Source organism: Hyperoodon ampullatus, assembly GCF_949752795.1.
Source record: "Hyperoodon ampullatus genome assembly, chromosome: 6".
NCBI classification, from domain to species: domain Eukaryota; kingdom Metazoa; phylum Chordata; class Mammalia; order Artiodactyla; family Ziphiidae; genus Hyperoodon; species Hyperoodon ampullatus.
The window spans coordinates 19,443,142-19,449,652 of NC_136919.1; positions in this window are offsets into that span (position 1 = coordinate 19,443,142).

Sequence of the window (6,511 nt, forward strand, 5' to 3'; positions counted from 1 at the left end):
TATGCACCCTCTGGAAATGCTGTGAGCCAATGACACCATCTACACAAGTAAAAGAAATCTTTTTTGTAACTGGGAACCCAGGTTACCTGAAACATATGCCTCTTTGGTAAAAACTCATCTGGAGCTCACTGATTCTGCCCTCTCCCACCCCCAACACACACACACACACACACACACACACACACACACACACACACACACACACACACACACACACACACTTTACTTGTAGAACTTGGACAAGAGGGTGATGGGTGTGTTGATGAAAAATAATGAGTGTAAATGTATTTCTGCCTTTGGGAAAATTCATAGGGCTTTCTCTATACTTGGTGACTTTCTTCACCCCGTTTCTCCATCACACACCACTGTCTCTCCTGTGACTTCCTCGTCCAGTTCCTTCTCAGAATCCCGCCATCACACAAAGGTTGGTTCAGAGGAGGGCCCAGCACCTCCAGGAGGGTTGATATGAACACACACTAAAGCAAGGAAGTGCTGAGGGAAACTGGGCAGCATTCACCCAACAAGGGAGGCTTCCAGAATCCCTGGAATACCACTGACTGTCCTGGGGGACAAAGCCCTTAAGTTAAGAGAATACAGAAGTCAGTCAGTGTCATCTCTGGAAAGATCCTGAGAGATCAGCTGAGGCAGTGTTTGAACGGAAGCCTAAAATGGGGCAGAGACTAAAATCCTCGCATGTGGCTGGCGCTTGAGCGGGGATTTGAGCCCAGACTCCTTACGCCATTGTTCCCCACCAGGCCACACTGGTCCCCACTGCAGCCTTCCTGTAACTCCTCAGGTCACATCTTTCCAGCCCTGCACTGCAGTAGGCCCCAACCTTCAGGGATTCTTCTGTTTCTCCCTGCACCTCTCAAAACAATCTGGGATCATCATTCTAATGTAAGACACAGGTGGTGTGTAGATTTTGGACATGGTCAAATCACAGAAAAATGTTAGGGTCCCATGATGTCAAAGTTCTCTCTCTCAGAAACTGAAGAAATATATGCTAAGGACAATATTTTGCAATAAAAATATTAAAAGCTTGTCTTAATTTGAGGTTACGCATATATGTGTGTATGTATATATATGTATAAATGTGTGTATAAGCATGTACATATATGTATATTATATATACACATATGTGTACATGTGTGTATATGCTTTCCCCTAATAATTGTTGTATAGGTCATCTGCTTAACCTGGGGTCCCAGGAAGAAACCTGATTCTTGCTCTGGGCATTGCGAAATTTATATACTCTTGTATTTATTTTTAATTATGAAAAGAACAGAAAGTAATATTTCTCCCATGCCTCACCAGTGTATTTAATAACTATCAATATTTTGCTATATTTGGTTCTGCTTCTTTTAAAAAATAAAATAATACAGATAGAGCTGAAGTCTCACCCCTCCAACCATTTCCCTATGCCCTCCACAGAGGTAACAACTACCTGGGAGTTTTCATGTCCCCTTCATTTACATAATTTCATATTTCTTGTCCCATAAGAATATACAGTACAATTTTGTGTGTTTTTTAAATTTTCAATAAATATCATACTTTATATAACATTTGTGACTTGAAATTTTTCACATAACGTTAAGTTTCTGAGATTTTTCCAGGCTGACCCACGTAGATCTAGGTCACTCATTTAACTGCTATTTTACTATTTCATTCTTTGAATATACCAGAGTGTGCTCATTCTCCTATGGATAAGCATGTAGTTTGTCTCCCTCTTTTGCTGCAATAAGGATCTTCCTGTACAGCTCCCCCTCCTTTCTGCCATTTTTCAATACAGCAAAAATCCTCTTTGAAAATTAGAAATAGTACCCTAAAGCTACTGAGTTAGCCTTGACCAGTGAGGGTTTAGACCCCTCTGTGGTCACAGCTCATAAGCTGGAGGCTTGGAATCTAAAGAGCCCTTTCCATCTTTCCTAAGAACCTCTCTGCTCTGTACAAACATTCCACGTGAAGTCCCAAGTGCCAGTGTGGTGCCAGGCCCCGGGCCAGGTGCCAGCCTATGCTTCAGCACAGTGTGTGCCATGGCTCTTCCAGGCTGCTGCAAAATCAGCTCTGGTTAGCGTGTGCTTAAAACACGCCTTTCCGGGCTTCCCTGGTGGCGCAGTGGTTGCGAGTCCGCCTGCCGATGCAGGGGACACGGGTTCGTGCCCCAGTCCAGGAAGATCCCACATGCCATGGAGCAGCTGGGCCCGTGAGCCATGGCCACTGAGCCTGAGCGTCCGGAGCCTGTGCTCCGCAACGGGAGAGGCCACAACAGTGAGAGGCCCGCGTACCACAAAAAAAAAAAAAAAAAAAAAAAAAAAACACGCCTTTCCAAAGCACTCTGGGGCTCCCCTGGATCCAGTTCTCTTTCCGGAGAATAAATGAAAAATCCCAGACTGCAAGACGAATGAGCACAACCCCAGAAGGAAATTTCTCTCCCAAGACCAAACGTCCATGTTCCTTGGGCTCTGTTCCCTTTTCTCTTCAGACTCCACACTGTCTCCCTGGGTGACTTCATCAACGCCCTTGCTATCAAATGACATCTTCTTGCCAATGACTACATCATCTCTGCCTTCAGTATGGTTCTTTTCCTAAAATCCAGCCCCATACATTGAGTAGCTATCGCACTCTACCCATTAGTTCTACCCATTAGTCAATGTCTAGTACAGTGGCTTTCAAACTTTTTTTTTTTTTACCATGACCCAGAGAAAGAAACACTTTAGTTCACAAATGATTGCATGTACGTGTGCACACACAAACGACAACAACACACACACCTAAGACAAGCATTTCATTAAGTAATACTTACCCTTACTATTTGTGACTAAGGAAAAAAATCTTGTTATGACCACCTGAATTGATTTTATGATGCTCTAATGAGTCACAACCCACAACTGTTCAAGCTTGCCTTTCCCTGCTCCAGAGGTGGGGAAGCTAAAGATATACTTTCCTTACTCTCTTGCAGCTTGGGCTTTAGAATAGTTCTGTCTGAGATGGACAAGATTTAGGAATGTTCATCCATTCACCCAGCAAGCACAGCTGTGGAGGCCTGTGGTGTTTCTGTAGCTGCATTTGCATAGCTTCCAGTGTTCAGATACTAGCTTAGTAGGTATGGCGAGCCTGGGTGTAGGGAGAGAAGCATCCATTCTGCTGACATGGTCTGTTGCAGATTCACATTGGTTCTAAAACTGGCAGCAGCAGTGGCTTCCTTACTGGGGTGGTTTCCTGTTGAAACAGCAGTGTTGTGGCTGTAGAGGGGGCAGCTTCCTGACTGCAAGACTGTTGAAGAAACAGCAGCGACCATAGTGGCTCAGTTCCTAGGAGCAGCTTAGAGGTTGCTCCTGAAAGCTCAACCTGGATTCTGTTTGCTCAGCCCTCTGACAATTCTGTAAGCCATTTAATACCCTGGGATACATGCCTTCCTGCTAAAAAGCTGGAGAGAAGTCTGCTCCCTGCAACGGATCCCTGATGGATACAATCTCAATATGTATAAAACTGACCTCATGATACACACCCCAGGCTTGTCACTATCCCCATGTTCCAAATCTCAAAGACTACCTGAGACTCTCATGATCCTTCTTTCCTGTCTCCCATCCAATCAACATCTGTCCAGTTTATCCAGTTCTCTGGTCCCAGCCACCATCATCTCACGTGCGCTATTCCCATCACCTCCTAATTCACATCCCTGTCTCCTGACTTACTCCTTACAAATCACATCTCCAGACAGAAGAACAACTTTCCCTTATTCTTGGAATTGATAGTAATAATTATCATTTATCAAACTTTTACATCTTATGCATTTGTCATGTACTCACTCATTCAATCCTCAAATCAGCCTTATGAGGGAGGCATTATTACCACCACACTGCAGGCAACAATGACATTGAGACTCTGAGACACAGTGGCATGTAAACATCACACAGCCAGTGGTAGCAGAGCTGGGATTCAAGACCTGGTTTTTGAACATCCCATTTCAACATTCATATTCCAATCACTATGAATCCAGCCTTCCTAAATTCCAAGCTCTCCAAACTAGCTCTATATCCATTTAGATCCTGCCTTTCTCTTCAGCTTCAATGCGTTCATACCCACCTCCCACCTCCCACGCTCTATGCTCAGATGACATTGAACTTCTCCCAATTCCTCAAACCTTTTGTGTTCAGCCTTTTGCACATGTTGTTCCTTCTGCCTGGAATGCTCGTTTCACTCTCTTTTGCCTGGTTAACTCCTAACATTGTTCTGAGCTCCTCAACAAAGTCTTTCTGACTCTTCTGGCCTCATCTAATTTCCTGCTGTCTTCTCTTGCGCTTGCCCCATCCTTAAGTGCGTGACACTTTATTGTCCACCCCTGGTTCTCTCTATAGCTCCTCTCCAACGTCCAAAGTCCTCGACAGCAGGAACCTTATTCAGCACTGGGTCCTCTGTAGCCCAGCACAGTTCCTGATATAACAGATAGCTATATTTCTTAATTATAGATAGCTCAATAGCTGTATTTCTTAAATAAATAATCGAAAAAAATCTCTTTAAACACGGGCCCCATTCTAGGGAAAAGATATCAAATAAGTCACCAAAATAATTTAAAAATTTTAAATCCTTACTAAATATGGAAATGTAAATTGAAAGTCACCTTTTCTCTTATGAATGTTTTTCAGCACTCAGGAGAGTAAGAATGTTGATTAAAGAGAGGTGAAATTTTCAGAAAAGAAAATCCACCTGTGCCATCAGAAATTTGGAAGGGAAAAAGACAAACGCTCACTTACTTTATTGAACCTTTTCTATAAGCCAGGTATAATATTTGCTATATAATCTGTCTCTTACTATCCTTATAAGACAGCTATATGCTATTGGAATCATTTCGCAGGAGGGGATACTCACCCTAGAGAGTTTAAATCAAATTTAACACCTTAGAACCAACTGAAGGACTTCTTAAAACCCTCATGCCCAGGCCACGTCTCAGACCAATCAAATTAGAATCTCTAGAGTTAGGACCCAGGCATTAGGATTGAGCTCCCAAAATTTAAGCTAAGTTTAAAAGTCAACGGTTTAAATCCATGCTATCCATATTGTGCCCTGGACCAGCAGCCTTAGCATCCCTAGATAGCTTATTCAAAAGGCAGACTCTCGGGCTTCCCTGGTGGCGCAGTGGTTGAGGGTCCACCTGCCGATGCAGGGGACACGGGTTCGTGCCCCGGTCTGGGAAGATCCCACATGCTGCGGAGCGGCTGGGCCCATGAGCCATGGCCGCTGAGCCTGCGCGTCCGGAGCCTGTGCTCCGCAACGGGAGAGCCACAACAGTGAGAGGCCCACGTACCGCAAAAAAAAAAACAAAACAAAAAACGCAGACTCTCACACTCACCCAGACCTACTAAAAAATATGCGTTTTAATAAGATCCAAAAGGAATCCATGGGCACTGAATGGTCTGAGCAACACTGGTTTCCATGACTTTCCCTGGAAAGTGGAGATTACTCTGAATCCATTATGCTTCCCTGTTTCCCTCAAGCTGATTTTGGAAAATGGACTTTCCATTCCCTTCTACTGCATATGCAGATGTGAGGGTTTGGACACTGCCAAAGGCATAGTTAAGTCACTATGATGGTATTCATTTGTAATTATCATCACGGAGTTTTTAAAATTTGCTTTTGGTCCAGCTCTCTCCCCTGGGAATCTTAGGCAAGAGCTGGGACAAAATTCTGGCCAATGTGTCGAAAGCTCTGGATACAGTACAGAGAGGGGGATGTACTTTCCCTGTGGCCAAGGAACAGAGAAAACGAGTTTGGGGGCAGCAGGTGGGAAAGAACACTTTGGAAACCTGACTCTGAATCCTAGCTCAGGTAATTGTTAACATTAGGATTTTGATGCGTCACAAACACTCTTTAAACTTAAATTTCCTCAGCTGTGAAATGAGGCGCATAATCCTTCCCAAAGCTGTGGGAGAAGAAACACACAATAAGCTTGAAAAGTACACAAACGTGAGGTAATTTTATTATATTCCATATTCACAAAGGAGTTTGACCATGGGAAAAGGAGCAGGGGGAAACGTTTGAGAGGAATGAAGTTCCTCAAATTCACCGAAGCCATGTCTCCCTTCTGTGGCCAGAAAAACTAGCCATTTGACAAACAAAGGTGTCCGTGAGACAAACACCCAGAGGTGCTTTTATACTGTAGGGAAAACTGTCCTGGATAAGCCAATGGAATACTTGGGAGATAGAGTGTTGACAGTCCCCTCCCTGTGTCTCCCTCATGGCTGCAGTGGACTATTGGTATTTTTTTCTACTTAGAACATCTAGAAGGCAAGACTCTTCCTCTGAATCCCCAGCTCCTAGATCAGTGTCCGGCACGAAGTCAGCACTCGGAAAAAGTAGATTTCACCCACAGCGAGACAGAGAATTAATGGGTGAGGATGTCAGTGCAGCTAGTTAGGAACATACTGAAAAGAAGTTTTATCCCTCCCACTACTGGAAGGCTCCAAGGGAAAACCAGCTGAAGTACGTCATCATTTCATCCCCTCTGCTAGGG